Here is a 20,664-nt window from a genome sequence, read left to right on the forward strand (position 1 = left end):
AGCTCCCCCTAATTGATAATGACCCCCAAATCGACGGATCTGACCTACACCCTCCCTGATGTGAGTTCATCAGAGAGAGAAGTAGCGTGTTCTAGACACAAGGAACGCTTTACGGAAGGCACGGATCCTGAGAGAGAAGTGGCTTGTGCTAGAAACCGAGCTGTTTGGTGTGGACGGAATGCCAGCAGCAGAATGAGGCCGGACGAACACCGGGGGAGGGGGTGCGGGGTGCGGGGGTGTTGGGGGCAGGGGTGTGGCCCACACGGGAAACAGGTGACATCCATCCTGGGCATCTCCTATCGCTTTCACATCTGGGAAATTACACCACCAGGACGTGTACTCTCCAGCCTTCTGCTGCCCATCACGTCCCCAAAGAAATCCCACTGGAGGCAGAGAGAGGGGCTTCTCTGACTGGTCTAGCACAGCATCTCCCCCACCTGTGGTCTCAGGCCCAAGCCATCAGCTCGAGCCATCCTGGAGCCCATGCTGGTCTGAGGCTCTGTCCCTTCAAGGCTGAGACGCTGAAGGCAAGGCCTGGTGAGGTGTGTGGAGTGTTCTTGAGAACCAGGCCCCGTGTCTCCCCTGGAGAGGGATGGGGAGGCGGGGACCAGTGTTGCTGACCACTGGGTGCTGAGATGTGGCGGCCCTGCCAGTGACGAGCCCCTGCCTTCGTTCCCGGCCACCCAGGCTTGAGGGCCCCCAGGAGCACCCCTGTCCTTTGTGTTCCCTGCCTTCTTCCCTCCCTGGGGCCATTCTTCCCCACAAGCGACTGTAACCCCTGGCCCAGCTCCCTGGCTCAGGGGATGGGTCTCCCGGGGCTCCTCCTTTGGAGTCATCTTTAAAACTGCCTCCCAGCTCTTAGCCTCTGGTTTAGAGCTTCCCCCAGAAAGTGGTGTATTTTATCTTTATGTGTCAGGATTTATATAAAAAGGGGATAGTTCAACTCTAAGTGTAATGAGTTGGAAGAACAGCTCTCTGGTGGCTTTCTCCAGTGAACGTGGCATCAATAACATTGATTGCTAAAAATAACTAATAACCCTGGGCTGGGGATGGCCAGGGACTGCTCCAACCCCGCCTCTAAAAGGGATGCAAGCAAAGCAGACTCCTGCCTCTAAGTATGCCCCCCCCCCCCACAACAGGTGCATTCCCGGAGGAGCTCAGCCTGAAGCAGGAGAAGAAGCACATGCCCAGTGGATGCCGATGGCCGCCGGGACCTTCTAAGGCCCTGGGGGTGCCCTGGGGATCCAACGCGGCGAGCCTCGCTCTCCTCATCTGGAAAGCAGGTGCGTGATTCCTCGTGTTGTCCCCATACCACAGGCTTCCTGTGGGGCTGCCAACGACACAGCCCACGTGCGGGTCTCAGCCTCGGGTCTGACGCACAGGACCCGTTCCACACATGCTTCTCGTGGCGGTGCTTATCCTTGACACCGTCAAAGGAGGGGTCCCGGGCACAAGCAGCCAGCAAACGGAATCTGAGATGGACACAAACGATCCTCGCTGAGGGTCTTCTGGGGTCAGGCCCGGGGGAGATAAAGGATGTTTAGGATTAAGGTTTGCCCAAATCAGGGAAGCTATAGTTTTTGACAAGGTGGATGGAGCAGCATAGATTATGTGCATCTCATTTGACCTCCGGAGGCTCCTTTTCTGGGTTTGGTGACGGGTGGACGGAAAGGCTCTACCATATATATGAAGTCAACTCTCTCATGCCCTCAGCTCTGGCCACTCTGCCCTTGACAATGCCAGTCATCTTCTCCCAGAAATGGCCAGTGTGTTTGGACAGGAATCCATGCTGGGTGAGGCGGGCTCTTTCGTGGCGGGTCAGCTCGGCCCGTGCAGCTTCCTGTGTTTCTGGAAGGACGTGTGTGCCTAAGCTGTCCTCATGCCCCTCCCCGCCCTCCCCAGGCTGCAGGAGAAGCGAAGTGTCGGGGAGGTGTTGAGGATCAGGGGAGTGAAGGACCGCGATACGAAGCCAGCCTGCAGTTAAGGAAAGGGGCTCCTTAGCTGGCCCCAAACGAGTCTAAGTTAATAGAGAAGAAATAATGTGTTTTAAAATTAATAGCATAAATGTCAGCTCTGATGGCCGGGGTAGTAAAGCATACGGTCACTGGAGTTCCCTTTGTGAGGTTATTTTCTGTTTTGTGTGTGCCCTGGGCATATGGCAAGAGCCACGGTGTTCTCTGCAGTGAAACATTTTGGATTCTGGGATAACTTCATCGGTTGAGTTGGAGTGTGGGAGATGAGAAAGTTGCTGTGGGGTTGCATATTCAGTTAGCTGGCCCACGTGGATTTGTAATTAAATATTGGAGGTGTCTATAGCACTCCAATCAAGGTGTGGGAATTTACTGAAGTGCCTTGCAAAAGCTCTTGGTCAGGGATGGTCCTCCTCCTCCAGGCAGGAGGAATAGGGCCGAGGGCACAGCCCAGAGCCCTGTATGGTTAGTGCAGCCCCTTGAAACTAATAGCCCCATGTGGCATCAGTGACGAGACCTGCAGAACCACAACGGCTCACGGCCTGGGCAGGCAGGACCAAACACCAAGCTTTCTCTGAAGGCTCCTTTGATCTCTGTTCTCAGGGGCCAGCAGCAGTGTGGGAGAGTCCCTGCACTCACAGATCACAGTGGAAACCCGGCCCTTTCCCCCGGCCACTCCCAGAGCCTTTCTGGATGGCCCCATGTGGTTCCTCTATGTTCAGCAGGAAGAAAGTAGACGGTCTTTGCAGGCTGGCCGAGGGAAACTGGGACAGTGTGTGACTTAGGAAGTCTGATGTAGAAACGTGACCGTGCAGCAAAACCTTGAACTTCATGATGCTCGGCCTCACTCCCGGGCTGGAGACACAGATTGGACCATAACTAGCTCCCACCACCTAGTGAGACGCTACAACTTAGAACCCCCAAAGCCAGACACTGGAGCCCCCACCACCGATCTCCAATCCCTCATTCTGAGGCTTGTGTCAATTCCAGTTTTTTGGAATTGCTCTGTTTTGTTATGAATCTTTCAATAATCATGCCAAGGTAAGAAGGGGGGGGGTTGTCTAAAGCCAGAGGGAGCCATGAGCTCCAAGGACACCAGGACACACCAGAGGACAGGACCTAATGAGCATCTACAGGTATGACTAGGAGAGAAGCAGAGGGGAAGGAGATCAGCGTGCAGCACCCTTCACAGAGCCGGAGAGCGCAGCCAGAGAGCGCCCGTTATGCTCTATCTTGATCATCTGCGCCCCACTGCACTGAAAGCCACCAGAGGATGCAGAGGCTGTAACCAGCCCCTGGCATGGCCCCAGCACATAGAAGGTGCTAAAAAAGAGCAGTTGAAGGAAGGAATTACAATGTTAGTCTATGATGATAACATATTTATGCTGACACTTACGCTCGGCACCACAGACACACACACACTCACCACGCTCTGCCCCTGGACGTGTTCAGTGCTGCGGAGGGTAACGCTGGGCTGTTTTTGCTGGATAATGAGAGAACAGCGGTATGCCAAATGCTTAGAACAGATCCTTTTGCTTTCTTTCCTCTGCTGAATTCTGCCACCAGAGACCTCTGACTATTGTATTCTGATTCCATCAACATGAAGCTGCATGGGGGGGGTGTGGAAATCACCCGCTCTCTTTATATTAGCAAAGTAAGAAGCAAACAGACTTCATTTTGGAATCCGGACTTTCTTTTGGGAGTTGGTAGAAAAGACCATTCCTCCCTGAGGCCTTGCTACGGCTTTATGGGGGTTTATATCTACTCCCCCCCGCAACTCCTCCCGAAAGGAGGCCCCTGAAGCACTTGCTTGGCTAGAATGACACGAGGTCTCAGAAGCCTCTTCTCTTTTACAAGGCTGCTATTATTAAAGCCATATGTTTATACTGTAGGTCCACAGTTTTTCAAAGCCCCTTAAAGGTATTGTCTCATTTGATCCCTTCCAACAGTCCTAAGGTTGGCGGGGCTGGTCTCATCACCTTTTTTTTTTTTTTTTACAAGCGAGAACACTGAGAACATGGGGAAGCAGTGACTCGTCCAAGGTGGCGTGGGAGCCGCAGGATTGTCCCAGGTCCTTGTCTGCTGTCTGTCTCTTGTTAATCTGCTGCTTTGGGGGTGTGTGGGGGGGGTGACAAAAAAGTGGAGGGCTGCCCTGCAGCGACAGCGTGGTCCCCAATTGAGCCAGAGGAAGGTGATGAGACACACAGGGAGGGCTGTCAGGGATTCTCCCTGATTAGGAGTTCAGCACCAGTGGATGTTACAGGGTCGCGGAATGAAGCAGGGTGTAGAGAGAGCGCTCAGCTGGCGTGGGCTTGGCTGGACCTTGGGAAGCAGTGACAGTCTCACACGTGGTCACCCGTCAGGCTACCAGGTAAATACCTCCACTGAAGGCTACTAGGCTCTCCAGCCACGGCCGCCTCATATGGCTAGGAATGCAAGGCCAACCAAGCCAGCTTTCTACTCCCCTTCAATACATGACTGCTTTTTCTTAACAGATTCTCCACCCTTGAAACCCCTTGGCAGAATCTTGGACCGGAGGGCAGTTTATCAGATTATATTGGGCACACCGATCATCAAATCCCGGGGTCAAGTAGCTGTGCCCTGCTCCAGCCAATGCCTTCACTTGGAGAGAACGGGAAAGACAGGAGCTGAGGGAGGGCAGGGGTTCAGCACCATGGACAGTGGCCGGCAGGTGCCTTGAGCCCCTGGCTGGCGGCAGGTGACAGGGCCCCAGCTTATCTCTGCCCCGTGCCTAGAAACACATGGCACTCGTTTATCACCTGGAGACAGCATCCAGTGCTCATGCAGGCTCATGCCACCACGGGTCTGCCTTCATCACATTCGAAACATGATTGCCTGTCGCTGGTTTTAATTCATTTCCCCCACCAGCCCTCCATTTGAATAACATCCTGTTCTCTTCATCAGGAGGAAGAGATTCTCCCCTGGAGGAGGTGGGTAGGAAGAGACCAGCGCCCAGTTCAAACAGCCTGATCTCCTACCGAGATAATGACGTGCAGAAGGTTTGCCAAGAGCCCAGTTCATCTTTCCGACGGTGCTTGGTCCATGCCGGAGGCTCCGTGAGAGAAGGTGGCCACCTTGGGGTGTGCTCAGATTTGGGGAGCCTCTCAGAGGCAGCAGCGGCTAGGGCCCGTGAGGCGTGCCGTATGCAGATAAATTCTGCCGTGTGTGTGCTCACTGAATCCACCATGCTAGAAATGCATTTGGAGGCAATCCTGCTTGCCCACAGCAGATTTTCCAGATCCTGGCAATTGGAGCATGTTAAGGACGAGATACAGCTGCCAGGTCTGATTTCTTAAATCAAGATTCGTTTTGTGGGGAGGGCAGGAGGAAAAAAATTAATGCACAACCTAGCAAGGTGAGGGAGGGAGGGAGGGAGAGATGCCTGCCGTCTTGGCCTCTCTGTACGCTTTGGGTGGGAGCCAATTCCTTTCTAGCAAGTGGCTTCCAGCTCAGGAAAGAGGGAGAGGCTTCCCATGGGCAGCCTGTCTCCAAACTCCAAACTGTGGGGTCTGAGCATGAGTGAGGTAAGGTGCTGATGGAAGGAGCAGAAGTTGTTGGTTTATGTTTTGTGTTATTTGTTTTCCCCGGAGTTTCGGCCATTCATTCTTGCCAGTTTGCCCTCAGTTTCCTGCCTTGTCTCCTCCTCCCAGACTCCTTGCTTTCACCCACTGGGGACCTGTGGGCCCAGCAGCTACCTGGGGCCCGGCTCAGGGAGTAGTGTGGCACCCCTGTGCCCCGGCCGAGAGGGATGGGGAGTGTGTGAGGACGGCTGGCATGTCTGTGTGGGGCCGGGTGACAGGGCTTTCTGGGAGTGCTGGGGTGCACGGGGTGCAGGGGCATCTCTGGGAGGGTCTGTCTGTCTGTGGCAGGGCAGCAGGACAGGGCAGCTGTCCCTAAATAATAGTGAGGTTTTACATATTGGACGCACCAGCGTCATTCCCAGTGCGGAGGGCCAGCTCCATTCTTCTACCTCTCAATTATAGCTTGTGGGGGGTTGAGTGTGGGGAGTCGAGAAGGGGCTGGAGGAGGGCAGAGGCAGACACGAGGCGAATTAGAGAGACTTTTGTTGCACTTAATATCAATTCATTTCGCGACTGCTGACACAGCCAGATTCCACAGCCCAGAATTTATGGGGCTCCCCAGTGCGCAGACACAGACTCAAACAGAAAATACAAAAGAACTTTTAAAAAATGACCTGCCATCAGCAAAAAAAAAAATTTTTAATTTTAACCCCCCCCCCAAAAAAAAGCCACCAATGTCACACACACACACACACAGAGCACAATCTGATTTTGATTTTCTTATTGGTTTAGGGCACTTAATCTCATTATGTAATAATCACACCATTTGCCAGAGTCAAGCCATGTTTCCTTACTTTATGGGCAGACTTTATACTAGATACACATGCAAAAATGATTAGTATAATGAGAATGTCAGGAAAAGGAATGCACTGAAGGAAGGGCACAGCCCCTGACCTGGAGGACAGTGGTTGTCCCTCTGTCCCCTCCCTAGGGACCTCGGCTCCCAGGAAAGCACTTGGCCGAAGACTCCATGCCTAGACTGAGCGGTGTTCTTCCATAGCCACCTACTATGGCCCTCCTCCCCCTCTCTCCTCTTCCTCTCCCATCTCCTCCTCCCCTTTCTTCTCCCTCTTCCTTCCTCTCGTCTCCCTCCTCTTCTTCTTCCTCTTCTCCCTACTCCCCACCCTGTCCTCCTTCCCTTTCCCTTCTCTCCCTGCTTCTCCTCCCCCTTCTCTCTTTGCTCTTCCCCTCTTCTCCCTGTTCTCCCTCCTCTCCTTCTCCCTACTCCCCCTCTGTCTCCCTCCCCTCCCCCTCTTCCTTCTTTCCTTCCTCCTCCTTCTCTCCCTGCTCCTCCCCTCCTCCTTTGCTCTCTGCTCCTCCCCCTTCCCCTCTTCCCCCTCTCCTCCTCCCCCTCCTCTTCCCCCAATGGCTGTGGTTCTTTCCTGATCTTGGCTATTGTCTCTCTTTCTCTCTATTTGCTCATTTTCTTAAAGTGCCCTCTAAGGCCCACTGCCTTCCTCGTCTGGTGCTCGGCACAGTTCTCTCTTCTTTCCTGAGCAGCCATGCTTGGATTCAAGGCCTCCTGGGCTGGAGGACTGGGACACACCAGAGATGAGTGATGATGGCTCCCAGCAGACCTCTGACACCCTGGACTGCCTCTCAGAGATTTAGCAGTTGCACTTTCCACGGCACCTGTGGGATCCTGCCTCTCACTGCCAGCTCATCCGTGGTCCAGGTGCCCTTTCCCTGCCTGGAAGCTGACCACTTGCAGGTGAAGGAGAACCTCAGTGCCAGGGGCGGGGGTCCTCTCTTGCACCAGCAGGTGGAATCCACCTCTCCAGGGCCATGTGACTTCCTGGGGCCATCCCCATAGTATCAGTGGAGACCTTTCCCAATCACGTCCAGCAACTCTGGGGGTCCTCGGAAGCAGGCTGGGCTCTGGCCTCCATGAGAAAGGAAGAGACGTAGGCCAAACACACAGAGAAGCAGAAGAGCTGTCATCCGACTCCGTGCCAGCCACAGAGCAGGGTCCACAGGACACGGTGGGATGTCCTCTTCAGGAACATGGGGGGCTTATTCACAACAGACATGACCAGCCACATTGACCGGTGCGTAGATTGGGAGTCAGGGACAACAGAAGTTGACAGGGTACCTCCGTGGCCCGGCACACTTCCTCACCCACCCCAAATGCTCTTTAGAAATTGTTCTGGACAGTTGAGTAGAGAAGCCCGTTTGTTCTCTGCACATGAGAAAAACGCAACAAAACAATAAGCATACGAGTCACAAAACAAAGCATGTGTCTGGGAAGACGTAATGGGTATTAGTGCCCCATCCCTGACGCTTCTCCCAGCGGAGAGCTCAGCACCAGGCAGATCTAGAATGCGTCTGGGTTAGGTCACTTGACTCAGGAGTGTTACAGCGCACCAGCACTGGGAGGAAGATGCGGGCCGCCGGGAGCACAGAAAGCGTCCTCTGGGAGGAGGAAAAGATGCCGGGGATGAGCTCCTCTGACGGAGGCCACTGAGCAGCACCGCACGGCAAGGAAGCCACGTCTGCATTCCACGAGTGCCTTCCTGGGTGCCCAAACTGAGCCAGGCACTGGAGGGGTGCGGCTGGGGGGCAGAGGTGAGTAGTTGCTCCTGCCCCTCTGGGGGAGACAGGCCAGGACACATGGCACCGCTCTGCGGCTGCTGAGCCCAGGGCCAAAAGGATGCCTGAAAAGCGGGGGGGTGGGGGGGAGGGCAGGATGGCTTCACGGAGGTGGTGTCCTGGTTGAATATCGGAGGACAAAGGGCTGTTTAGGGAGACAAGGGAACAGTGTGGGCAAAGGCACAGAGGACAAGCCAATGTTTCACTTGACTACAGCCCGGAGAGGTCCTGTTGTCACCAGGTGAGTCCTTCATGGAACCTGGCCTGCGCTGGGCAGCTTAGGAGGTATGGAGAGTCACCTCTTCATGTCTCTGCCCCTCACTTCGGCGCCCTGGGTGTGGGGTGTGGGGGATGGGCGGGGGGGTTGAAGTGGAAGAGGGCGGAGGTCTTCCACGGGGGCTGCAACACCCCCCGACCCGAGGCCACACAGTGTTGACCTTGATGGCGAGAGAGACAGAAGTGAACAGACTGTCCTGGCGGATCGATGAGGGGAGGGGTGGCTGCATGTGAGCAGCTGTGTCCTGCTGACTGCGAGGCTCAGAGGCAGGAGGGCAAGTGTCTGTAACTGGAGAGGCTCGTCTGGATTCAGTATTGTTGAAACTCCCCAGCAGCGGATGTAGCTGGACGCGGGGAGACAGGGTGGGCATGGGAAATGAGCCAATGCATAAAAGGCCGCGCCTGGGACCGAGGAGACCGTCGGACATGGGGCGGCACCGTTCCTAATGCAAGCCCAGGGGGACAGGTCCCAGCCTGCCAGGCACCATGCTGGACAGCAGTGGGCCCTGTCTCAGGCTGAATCGTGTCCCCCAAACGCACACGGGCAAGCCCTGACCCCCCAGCAGCGTGGCGTGTACCTGGATTTGGGGGCGGGTCTTTAAAGAAGTGATTTAAGTTAAAATGAGGTGATTGCGGGGGGGGGGACCCAAATCCAATGTGACTGGTGTGCTTATAAGAAGAGATCAGGACACAGACACGCACAGAGGGACGACCGTGTGAAGACAGAGAGAAGACGGCCGTCTGCCTGCCCAGAAGAGAGGCCTCTGAAGGAACCAGCCCGCGACCACCTTGACCTTGGTGGTCCAGCCTCTAGGACTGGGAGGAGATCTATTTCCCAAGCTGAGGCTCGGTTATGGCAGCCCGAGCTCAGCCCTGCTCCAGGAGCACCAGGAATCCAGGAGAGATGGGGCATATTGAAGAGAAAACCGGGTGACATCACTCTAGAACAGGAGACCCGATTCTGCCAAACCGCACCTCTGATTTCAAACAAAAGTATCTTCCACTTCTTAAACGTGCAATAAAAACTTTCACACCTTGGGGGAAAATCGTGGGGGAGCGGGGAATCCACATGTGGGTAAAAAGAGCCTAAAACACGAAGGACGGAAGGATCCCCTGGGGCAGGGGCATCTGCGGCATCGGTGAGCCTCACGCTCCGCCGGAGCTGACGGGGGAAGCGCTTTGGAGGAGGGCAACGTCGTGGTGCCGCGGTCACGGCTTGCCTCTTGTGAATGACTTCTCTAGGCGTCTTAGTCTCCAGGCCGGCATTCCGGGCTCGGGAGGTAACACCAGAAAGCCCCCTCTGACTCAGCGCCAGAGAGCTTGGTGGTTGAAGCGGGGACTGATTTTGCTTTTTGTTTCCAGAAGAGACAAATGGGTCTCAGGAGAACACGGCCTGACATTTCAGCGATTCCTTCCCTGAAAGTCCCACCTTTGTGGCCGCACAGCATTTACAGACAGAATCCCACACGGGGGACTCGGGGCTGTCAGGATGAAACACGGCCCCCAAGTCCTACACTTACTCCTGGAGAACGAGCCTCTGTTCCCCACCGTGGACTCTTGGCACCCTGAGGGCCTCCAGACCGTCCCTTCCTCATCCCGCCCACGGGGACACTCAGCCCCAGTGAGCAGGTCGTTCTGGCTAGAAGCTGCCTCCTTCAGAGGGGAGCCTGCGGGAGCCCTGACAGGCATTCTGGGGTCCCTGCCCACCCAGTTCCCACGGGGTCATTCTGGACCTCTGCTTCCCCGTGTCGTCCATCAGGACATGGAACCTAGCTGGGCGAGCAGCTAATAGAACACAAAATCTCCGAGGGCGACACGGCCCCATGAGCCCCAGCCAAAGTCAGGAGGAAAACTGCCTCCCATGGACGTGTTTATTTTCCAGACGGAGAGCCTCGAGGATGTGCCCGAACACACCGCCCCAAACAGACCGTCATCACCTGCAGCCCTGCCATCTTAAGGCCTGTGTCCTGCTCGTGTGAGGGTGTGTATGCGTGTGCAAAGTGGGGAAACAAGTTTCCAAATCCGTTTCGTTTCCATTGTGTCAAGACAGATGAATAGAAACGCACACCTGCATGGAGCCGCGGGGCTCACGGGAGCCGCCCAATGTGCTCTGACGGATGGCGGGCAAATGCAGCGGGGCCCATCCGCACGGCGGAGCATCGCTCGGCCTTAAACAGGAGGGAAATCCTGACACCCACACAGCGTGGATGAAGCTGGAGGACGTCAGCCAGACACGGATGTGTTCCACGCAGGTGAGGTCCCTGGGGTCTCAGTCCAGAGACAGACAGCGGACGGTGGGCGCGGGGGCCGGGGGAGCAGAAGGCAGGGTTCATGACTAATGGGGACAGAGTTTTGGTTTTACAAGACAGAAGGAGCTCTGGAGGCGGACGGCGGTGGAGGCTGCACGCCAGCGTGAACTCACCTGATGCCCCGAGCTGCGCGCTTACACACGGTTACGGCGCAAAATTTTGTTCTGTGTATTTTACCACAACTAAAAATAAGATTTTAATGGCTGGTCCGATGGTAGTGGGTTATCAGAACTTATTAACATTAGCGTCACTAAAGTTGGTATACGACCCTCCACTGCTAAATTGGACTGGCTTAAAAATAAAATCAAATAAAAGATGCAAACATCCACCAAGGTCTCATCCTGCGCCAGGCACCGTCCCAGCCCCTTCACGTACGATGGATACTTCCTCCCTCCTGCTGACGGCCCATCAAGAAGAATGTTCTTATCCCAGTTTACAGACATGAGGCGTAGAGGTTAAGTCACCGCCTGAGATCACTGACTAATAAGAGACAGAGCCAGGGTGCACACTGGGTGCTCCCGGTTCCATCAGGAACCCCCCCATGCATATGCACTGGGAGGAGTGAATGATGTCGGATCCCAGACCCCATACACTGTCAAACTTGCCCTGCTCCCTCAAGCGCTTGTTTTGAGGGGACGGAGGGGCTGGGCTGCTGGTACGCAGGGCACCTTTTAAAGCAAAGTAAGTGAATATTAATAAACACACGCCTGAGTGAGGGGTGTTACTCAGGGGCGATGGAACTGTTTGGGAACTAGACAGAGGAGGTGGTCGTACCGCATAGCGAGGGTGCCAAATGCCACTGAATTGTTTGCTTTAAAGGGTTAATTTTATGTTATATGAATTTTAACTCAATAAATTATTCTAAAAATATATACATTATATGTATATATTTTATATATATGATTGACCAAAACTGCAAATACCATCCAAGTGGTCTGAAACTGAATACAAATACACTGGAAACATTTGCGGATTGTTGGGTATCAGGTTGTATGAACGCACACAAAAGCCTTGCCTGTGGGCACCGTCCCCGTGGCTGGGCCCTGGGTGGAGATGACTCGTCAGGGCAAAGATGCTCTGAGGGGAGCTTACAGCCCTGCGTCACGGACGGTGACACCATGCACCCCCCCAGTGCCGAGCCCGTGGACGCCAACTTGCAGGCTGGGATTTAGGGTTTTCGGATCTGGCTTTATTAAGAGTCCCCTAAGTCTCTTCTGAGATTTATCCGTCTCATTAAATTATAAGTTGCATGGCCCGGGGTCACTGACCTCCCTCACCTTGCCGCCAATGGTGACTTCCCTTTATCCTTTAGAGAGAAATGATGGTGTATTCCCCAGTAATGGCTGCTGGGAGCAGGCCACCTAATAAATAGATGTGATTCATGATGAAGGAAATTATCATCGCCTTTCAGCCGACCACGGGGAAAAGCTTCCAAATGTTGTGTGCCGTGCACACGCCTGTGTGTGGGAGCGTGCCTGGGTGTGGGTGTGCACGTGCTGGTGCGGGCACCCGGGAAGGAAGGAAGGCAAGGCAGCGGGAAGCAACCAAATCCACGCATTTGGATATGAATTGGAATCTCCTACATCTGAGCATGTCTGAATGCCCCGGAGGAGCCCATTTATCAAAGAAGCTCTTTGGAGGGGTATGTTTGCAGATTCCTCTGTAGTGTGAATAATCATCTCCTAATTCCTATTTGGGAAATTAATCTTCTGGTTTCTTGAAATGTGGCAGAGAGTTTTGGAAATAGGGTCACAGGCTAATGCCTGTCCTGGTCCTTGGAAGCACACCTGAGGGGTAGTGAATTATGATACCTCTACGCAATGAAGGAATGCTCGGTCGTTAAACACCAGGTGGAAATCCGGCTGCACGCGCGCTCCTGAAGGTACCGTTTTCTTGTCTGTACTTTCTACAAATCTATTGTTGGTGTACTAATGAAAAGTTCGTTTTAATTTTAAAAAGAAAAGCAATGATCCTAGGGAAGGCCTGTAGGCCCTTCCAGCCCCAGGGGAGGAAGACAAACCAAAGGGCCGCCCTCCTGATTCCAGCTCCGAGATTCCCTGGAGGCGCGGGTGGCTCTCGGCTGCAGCACTGAGCTCGCCCTGAGGTCCCGAGTCCTGTTCTCGGGCAGGGCTGTGCCCCACCCACCCGTGTCTGCCGGAGAACTAAGTTCTTGCACTTGGCTCCCCCCTCACGCCCTTTCTCTTGACAGGTTACGCCCTCACTGCATGGACACTCCGGGCTTAGGGAGCCAGGGGCCAGCCTGACCATGACGTGGCCCTTGCTCTCAGCCAGTGCCGATTGGGCAGGGCCCGCCGGGGGGTCAGGGGTCAGGGCCAGGGCGAGGCCAGCAGGAGGCAGCACTCGGGTGTTTGTAATCAATCATCACTCACTCCCCCACCCGATGGCGCCTGGGGGGCTCAGTTTAGGAAGGCGAGGCAGACACAGCAAAGGAGCACACCTGTCCGGCCGACAGGTGGACCAGGCACAGGAGACCACTGATCCTTGAAGTGTCACCTTCAGTCCAGTGACAGCAGAACCGGGGGGCCAGCCCGCAAAGGTCCTCAGTGGGACGCAGCAGCCTCCACCACTGGCTGTGAGCCCTGGGACAAGCTCAGTCCCCTTCTCAGCCAAAAAAGGAAGGAGCTGGTCAAGACGGCCCCCAACCCCCCCAGCTTGGACGTCCCATGGCGCCCCATGGGTGTGACACCACGTGACACAGTATGAGTTCCTACTGTGACGGCAGCTGGGCCACAGTGGCACCTTCCTCCTGCTTTCCTCACATTTCGGGTTAGGAAGGGATTTTTAAGACAGGAAGTCCTCGCCAGCCCGGAGCCAGCCCTCCCCATCTCACGCACGTGCGTGCACGCACACAAAGGTCTCCAGAGTGGACTCCAAGCCAAGGACACAGGCAGGCCCCAGTGATGACGCCCTCACTCAGCTTCCCGGGCCTGGGGGACCCTGCCTGGAGGCCCCACTCTCTGGGCTGCACAACCCCTGGCCCGTGGAGGCCCGTCGGGCGCGACAGCCCACAGCCAGGCCCGCTGCGCCCTCGGGAGCACTTCTGTGCTGCACGCACTGAGCAAGGGTCAGGAGACCCAGAAGGTGTGCACGCCGGTGGCGGCCCCTCCTTTCCTGGCCGCGCGGCCTCATGGGCGGGGGGCGGTGAGGCTCAAGCTCAGCGGTCGTGTGAACACGCCAAGGAGCTACAGGCCTCTTGACAGAGAGAGGGGAAGCACCCCCTCCCCACCAGGCTCCTCTCGAGGACCAGCGGCCCCAGAGCACCAGGGGCCCTGCTGTGGGGTCTGTCACTGGGTGACCATCGGTTTGCTCCTGCCTTTCATTCATTATTTTTTCTTTGCACCTGACCCCAATTCCCCCAAACAGAAACAGGTAAGAAGCCCTAAAAATGTCCACCGAACGACCAGAAAAGCGAGACGCGGAGCTGTGCCGACGGGCCTTGCTCTCGGGTTCCCTGTGCTCCCCGTCCTGTCCCCTTGTCTGCCCGCCCGGGACAGACCGTAATTAAAGCGGGCTTGCTGGCCGCCCCTCCAGCCTGCCCTGACCTGAGCAGAGGGACGCAGTGTTTGGAAAAGCTGCCCCATCAGCTCTTTCTGCCTCTTCCCTGGCCGGGCTTCCTCCCACTCAGCCAGTGGGTCCAGGAAACAGCGGGGCTGGCATGCAGCTCGTCACTAAATAAACTCCTGAAAGGGCAGGGAGCCTCCACTGGGCCATCGTTCAGACTTGAATTCCACCGAGTGGAACTTAAAAAGGCCTTTCCACCTGTTCGGCCTGATTGCCCTCTCTGCCCCGGGCAAACAGCTGCCCTCCGAGGACACACGACCAGGGGGCGTGACCCCAGCGGACCATCCAGGCGGCCTGTTGTGGACACCTGCGTCCAGCCCAGGAGGCAGCAGGAGGCCGCCTAGACTCTGCCCTCGTCAGCTGTCCCATGAGAGCAGCCAGGGACAGGCACACTGCGTAAACCCAGCAACACCCACGGTCTGACTTCATTTCACTCGGAGAGATTTTACCCAACGGGGGCTGGACGCTCTGCAGAGAACTTTCTGCGGCAGCCATGTCCCCAGGAGGAGGCTCAGCTTGGCCACCAGGAGCAGGGTGGCAGGGGCCTTCCTGTGCCACTCCCACCCTAAGGAGCACAAATTCTAGGAGTGAGCCCGCACAGCTCCAGGCTGAGAATAAACAAGACAGAGACAGAACCATTCCCTGGCCCGAGGGCTCTCTGTAGGGCTAGCTGCAAACCCACCAGCCCAGGCGCAGCGCGCACGGCTATGGAGAATGCCAAGTGCTGCCTCGTGCAGTGGGCACCCTGGGCACACCTGTCCTCAGGGAGCTTCCCTGTCCCCTCCCTGCTCTGTTCCCTGGGATGCTACTCTCTTTGTGTAGGGGATTCTAACTCAGGGAAGCTATCCTTACTGCAGACTCTGGGAGTGGGGCAAAAGGTGAGAAGAGAGGCATCCTGTTTAGCGACCATCCCAAGGGCCACCTCCCCCATTTCTTTTCCATCCTACAGGTGCCCAAGGTCGCCAGGAAAAACCAATGGAGAGATGGTGCAGGTGGGAAGGGGGTGGGGCAGGAGAGCCAAGGATGCCTCCCCGTCTCCTTCAGCCACCGGATGATCTGAGGCCACACCTGAACCCCTCCTCTGCCCCACCTAGATGGCAGCTTTTCCCACCTGCGCCTCCACCATCCAGCTCCCAGGAAGCCTGGAGACTTCTCTGACACTGGTCCTCAAACCTGCCGGCCAGGCACTGGACCTCTGGGTGGAGGAGGACAGGATGGGGTGGAGGGAACCCTGCACCCCTCTGGGACCCATCAGCCACCACTCGGAGAGTCTGGGAGAGAGTTTGGCCCCAGGCCCTCTTACGGGAGTTTTCTTTTATATTTATTAACCCACTTTCTCTCTTGGCATTCGGAGCCACGAGGAAGCCTCAGCCAAGGCTATTAATAGGCAGAGGCCATCCCTGGGGAGGAGAATGAGCTCATACCTACAGCACAGGTGCCAAGCATAATAAAGGTTTCTGAGTCGGTCTAAATATAGACTTCGGCCATGTTGGGGAGCAGAGGGTGGGCCTTGGGGAGCTGAGCACCATCTGCCCTGTTGCCCCCCATCTCTACTCCTTGGGCAGAGCTTCTGGAAACCCGTACCAGAGCCGGGCCCTGCTGGGAAGAGACCTGGCTGTCATGTGAAGCCTCCACTCCAGGTCAGACCTGGTGGGAGACGCCAAGGAAGGGATTTGCAAAATGGCATGCAATATGAATGACTCCTGTAAATACAGAGTTTAATAAAAAGGCAGTGAGGGAATTTATGGGCAACCCAAGGATGATTAAAATTATTTATCTACTTACCTCCCTTGCCAGCTGATCAGTCTATTAATTATTATACACTCACTGATTTGCATTTTAGTGATGAGACTGAGTAAGAGCAGGTGAAAAACACGGACGGGGACCCTCCTCTCTACCCACCACAGTTCCCCCAGCTGACGCAGCGACACCACCTTGCGGATACTGCCACCCAGAGCCGGGAACCACCCCAGCCCCCGGCCCACCCCCTGGCCCCCGAGCGCCCCCCCACCCCGAGAAGCCCCAGCCCACAAACCGGCTCCGGGGGAGCAGAAAGTGCGATGTGAAGGGGCACGCACCTGTTTGCCGACGGACGGACGGACGGCTCCTGGGACAGGTTCCCGGCTGCAGGGGCCTGCAGACCAGCTCAAGGGAAAGTCTGGCAGGATCTTCCTCTGGCCGTTCTGACTTAATACTGCATTGGGAAAGAAAACACGAGAACAAAACCATTTTCAATCTCTGAACATCTGGAGTGCATCAGACGCACGCTCTCCCGCGCTCTTGATTAAAAATATCACAGGACAGAGCGTCATGGGAACAGCATCTTTTGAACGATGCAGCTGAGGAAGCATCGGGCTGGGAGAAGTTGTAACGAAGCATCCCTGCTCGCACCTCGAGGCTCCCAGCCACTCGCCGCTGTCCTGTGGTGAGACGCACAGTATCAGTCCAGGCCCCAGGACCTGGGGGGGGGGGGCATGGCCCATGGGGTCTGGCTGGCAACGAGCAGAGCGACGGCAGGATGGCCCGTGTCACCTGTCCCCAGCACCGGCCCCAGCGCTCCTCTGCAGTCAACAGAGCCTTGCTGGGGACAGGTCACCAGCATCACCCCCATTACCCGTCTGGGTTCCCCAGCACTGGGCCAGAGTCTGGGCGTGTGGGGCTGACCAGGACCCGCAGCCCCCACAGACCTGGCAGAGTTTATCTATGTTTAACCTCGCTCATCAAAACCTGAGCCAGCCAATTCCTTAAAACAAATCTCTTCTCTTTACCTATCCATCCATCCATCCATCACCCATCCATCCATCTATCACCCATCATCTATCTATCTCTCTGTATCTCTCTGTAGGTAGCTATAGGTATAGATAGGTGGATCGGTAGATAGCCAGCTAGCTCCTACTGGTTCGTCTCTCTGGAGAACCATGGCTGATTCAGCACCACTGGGGCCTCTCTGGATTGCACTTCTGGAGAAGCTGGGCCCTTCGATGGCGCGGAAGGCAGCGAGGGGCCGGCCATCTCTGGGGAGCAAGGACTATGGGGTCACGAGCCCTGGGACGCACTGGCCCTGAGTCCCAGCCCGGCACCAGCTTCCTCTCGAGCCTCAGATCCACCCCTGCAGCCAGAGCGGCACTCCCCGACATTTGCGGGACAGTTGTCTCCACGCCCCGTCCTCTGTGCCCCGCCCCGCGCCCACCCCCCAACTGGCTTCTCAGTCCCGATGACATATCAATAACCGCAAAGCAAAATGCCACAGTTAGCAGCGCTACCGTACTGTGACTGATCTTTTTCAGAATCGATTCGCAGGGTTCTGTTTGTGCAGTGAGGTGGGGCCACGTCCCTGAAGCCGAGGCAGCCCCCAGGAATTAGGCACCCCGGGAAAAGTCCCAGAGACAAAGAAGGAGTGCGGGAGAGTGGTGCAGGGGAGACAGGAACCAAGCAGATCTTTAAGAAGGGGGACTGGAGATGCTCAGAGATACAGAGAACAAGGCGGAGTGAGCAGCATCCTGAGTCCAGGCTGGGTGACGAAGACACCAAAAGGCTCGGCCTGAGCACCTCTGCCAGGGACAGGCCGCGGCGGGCAGGGGTGGACCGCCCCCCGGAGGGCAGGGGTGATGGCAGCTGGCTCTCGGGTGACAGGACACTTCCCAGGATGGGGACATGCCACCCATCCCAAGTAGCTCGCCAGGCTCAGGCCAGGAAACCCTCAGCTCATGAACTTGAGATTTTATTGGCTTAAAAAATGGAGTTGTTGCCACTGCTGGTTCTCCTCGAGCCCGAGTAGGAGCACGGGCGCGGGTGGGTGTGCTCTGCTCCTACTCCAGCCTCGCTTGGAGAGGACCGGGAAGCAGGAGGGACAGGCAGGGGGCTTAGGACAATAAAGGCTCCCGGAACCTCCTTCCAGTGACCCTGGAGGCAAACAACTGCGCACTGGCACATGTGGGATCTGAGCCCAGGGCACCCGGCACAGGGTGGCTTGTGACTGCCACTCTGTCCTTGCCCTTGTGCGGTGAGCCACTGGGTGACTCGGTTTCCCCATCTGCGACGTGAGCTCTTTCATGGCTACAGCCCTCTTGCACAGCCCCAGGAAACCCTCCGGAGCCCACTGCGGCAGGATCCTCGAGGGGGTAAGGTGCGTGTTCTCGCCCCAGGGGCTGGTTCAGCAAAGTGCCAGAGAGGGGACCGGAGCCCAGGTCTTGAGCCCAGCAGACGCCCCCAGACCAGGGGGCGCCCCTGCCCGTTCTTCCACCTCCAGGGGCTACCCCATGGCCAAATGTGAGTACCACCAGCCTCACTGCCAGTTGCCAGAGGTGAGGGGCCCCCACATTGCTTCCGGACCCCTAGTCCTGCCAGGACAGGCGGAGGGCCCAGACAGCCACGGAGCCTCAGAGGGCAGCAAGGGATCATGCCCCAGGCACGACTGCTCAGCCTTCCACCACGGAGCCTGTGGATCAGGATCACTTGTGAAGTGGGGTCCACGCAGTGGGGGCCCAACAAGAAAGTCCAAACACTGGTGAATGGTTTTCTTCCTCCCTCCCTCCCCCACCCCCTCTTTCTTTCTCACAAGTACACGGGTTACACGGGTTTCCCTTCTTGCCCTAAATCTTTCCGAGGTACAGACTACTTTCCCGAGCAGGAGAGTCCAGCCTGCACACGGACGAAAGACACACAGGAGCTGGGGAATCAGATGTGGCCGGCTGCCACCCTTCCGTGCCCTCGTGGACACGTGTGGACACACACGGACGAAGTGGCAATCTCTGGCCAGTGAGGACAGCAGCAGCACAGGTAGGTCCAGACACGTCAGAGAGCCGGGGCCAGGATCTGGAACCTTCTGAGACCCAGCCACTCAGGGCCAGGTGTACACACGTCTCCCAGGTACGAGGAGACAGGCTCCAAGACCCGCTCGGCGGCATTCTCTGCATTATTGATGCTTTGCCAACAACCAAGGATCCATCAAGGAAAGGGCGGATGAAGACGAAGTGGCCGAGTCCTAAGGCAGGTTTCCACGCAGCAGAGAAAGGGAATGGATCGCAAACACACGTTAGTGGGAAGGAGCCACGGACACTCAACGCTGGATGAATAAAGCAGCTTCCAGAAAGATGTCACATATGTGCACTTTAAAACGATCTGGTTACTACTCATGGTCATGTGTGTATAAATGCTTTTTCAAGGGACCAAAGTAGCAGACGTCGGATCCATGAGTGTGTGTCGGGGGGCAGGGGTGAGGCTGGGAGCGGTCAGAGGGGCCCTGACCTGTCTGTCCCACTTCCTTTCTTTTTGAAAAAGACAATGCAACATAGCTATATGTTAACCATTTAATTGCAGGTGGAGGAACAGAGATATTTATTACATTTTGCCAAAAATTCTCCAAATTTTCTTTGAGGTGACTGTGGTTGGGCTGTGAGCCCCTCGAGGGAGCAGGAGACCCTGACAACACAGGAGTGGCACGCCGCCTGCAGCCCAGTCCTTACACACTCCGCTCTCGCAGACTTCCGGCAGCCCAGAGGGCAGGACAGGTGCATGGGCAGCAGCACCATCTGGAAGGAACCAGACCGTCCCCTGACACCCTCCCTCCATTGAAAGGGCCACGAACTAGTCTAGAATTGTTTCTTCCACTGCCCACGGAGGTTTTCCTTACAAACAACCAGCCTGAGCAGACGGGAGGTCTTGTTTGCATTCCAGACGAGGGTCGGGGCGTGGGGTGGGAACCATGCACTGGAACATTCTAGACACTAGACCACCGGCGCTTCCCTGAACTGAGGGGCTCTCACGCTCCTCTGCACGATGAAATGCAAGGGAAAGGCACAGTGCCCTGGGGCCCCGGGCAGTGATCTTCTGAGCAAAGGCTTCCCCACACCGAGTCAGATGCCAGGAAGTTCTGGGAGTGGAGACGGCTTTCCCTGCCCCTGGCAAGCAAACATCTTCAAGCAGACAAGGCATCAGCCCACCGCTCGCTTCCCCCAGCTGATGGGACTGTGGTTCTGCCACAGCAGCTGACTCTTGGCGCCTCCTGGGGGGTCTCCGGGGGTGCTAGAGACAGGACCCTGCGTGGCCAGAAATTCAAGGCGATTTCCCCCCAGAGCCACCCTCCGCCATCTACAGGGTGGCACTTTCTCCTATACGTGGGTCCTGCATGGCTGGCGCACCTTCTCGAGCGTGCCGCGGAGGGCAGATGTGCGCCCAGCCAGAGTGCCGCGGAGGGCAGATGTGTGCCTGGCTTTGGCTTTGATCTCACACGGTTACACGTTCCATGTTACAAGCTAATAAAAGCCGCATGATCAAATTCCAGGTCATTAGTCAAGGAAAGGGACCCCTCTGTGGTCGACAGCGACAGTTTCAAAC

General features: G+C 56.3%; 1 protein-coding gene across 3 annotated transcripts in view; it reads right to left on the reverse strand.

The window, feature by feature from the left end:
- Positions 1 to 20,664, reverse strand: part of RBFOX3 (RNA binding fox-1 homolog 3) — a 409,848-nt gene that overhangs the window by 168,836 nt on the left and 220,348 nt on the right. For all 3 annotated transcript variants that reach the window (XM_078066222.1, XM_078066220.1, XM_078066221.1), the window contains exon 3: positions 16,407 to 16,522. The gene's annotated coding sequence lies outside the window, so the exon portion shown is untranslated. The remainder of the gene's footprint in view (positions 1 to 16,406; positions 16,523 to 20,664) is intronic.

The sequence above is a fragment of the Halichoerus grypus genome, chromosome 2 (assembly GCF_964656455.1).
Source record: "Halichoerus grypus chromosome 2, mHalGry1.hap1.1, whole genome shotgun sequence".
Classification (NCBI taxonomy): domain Eukaryota; kingdom Metazoa; phylum Chordata; class Mammalia; order Carnivora; family Phocidae; genus Halichoerus; species Halichoerus grypus.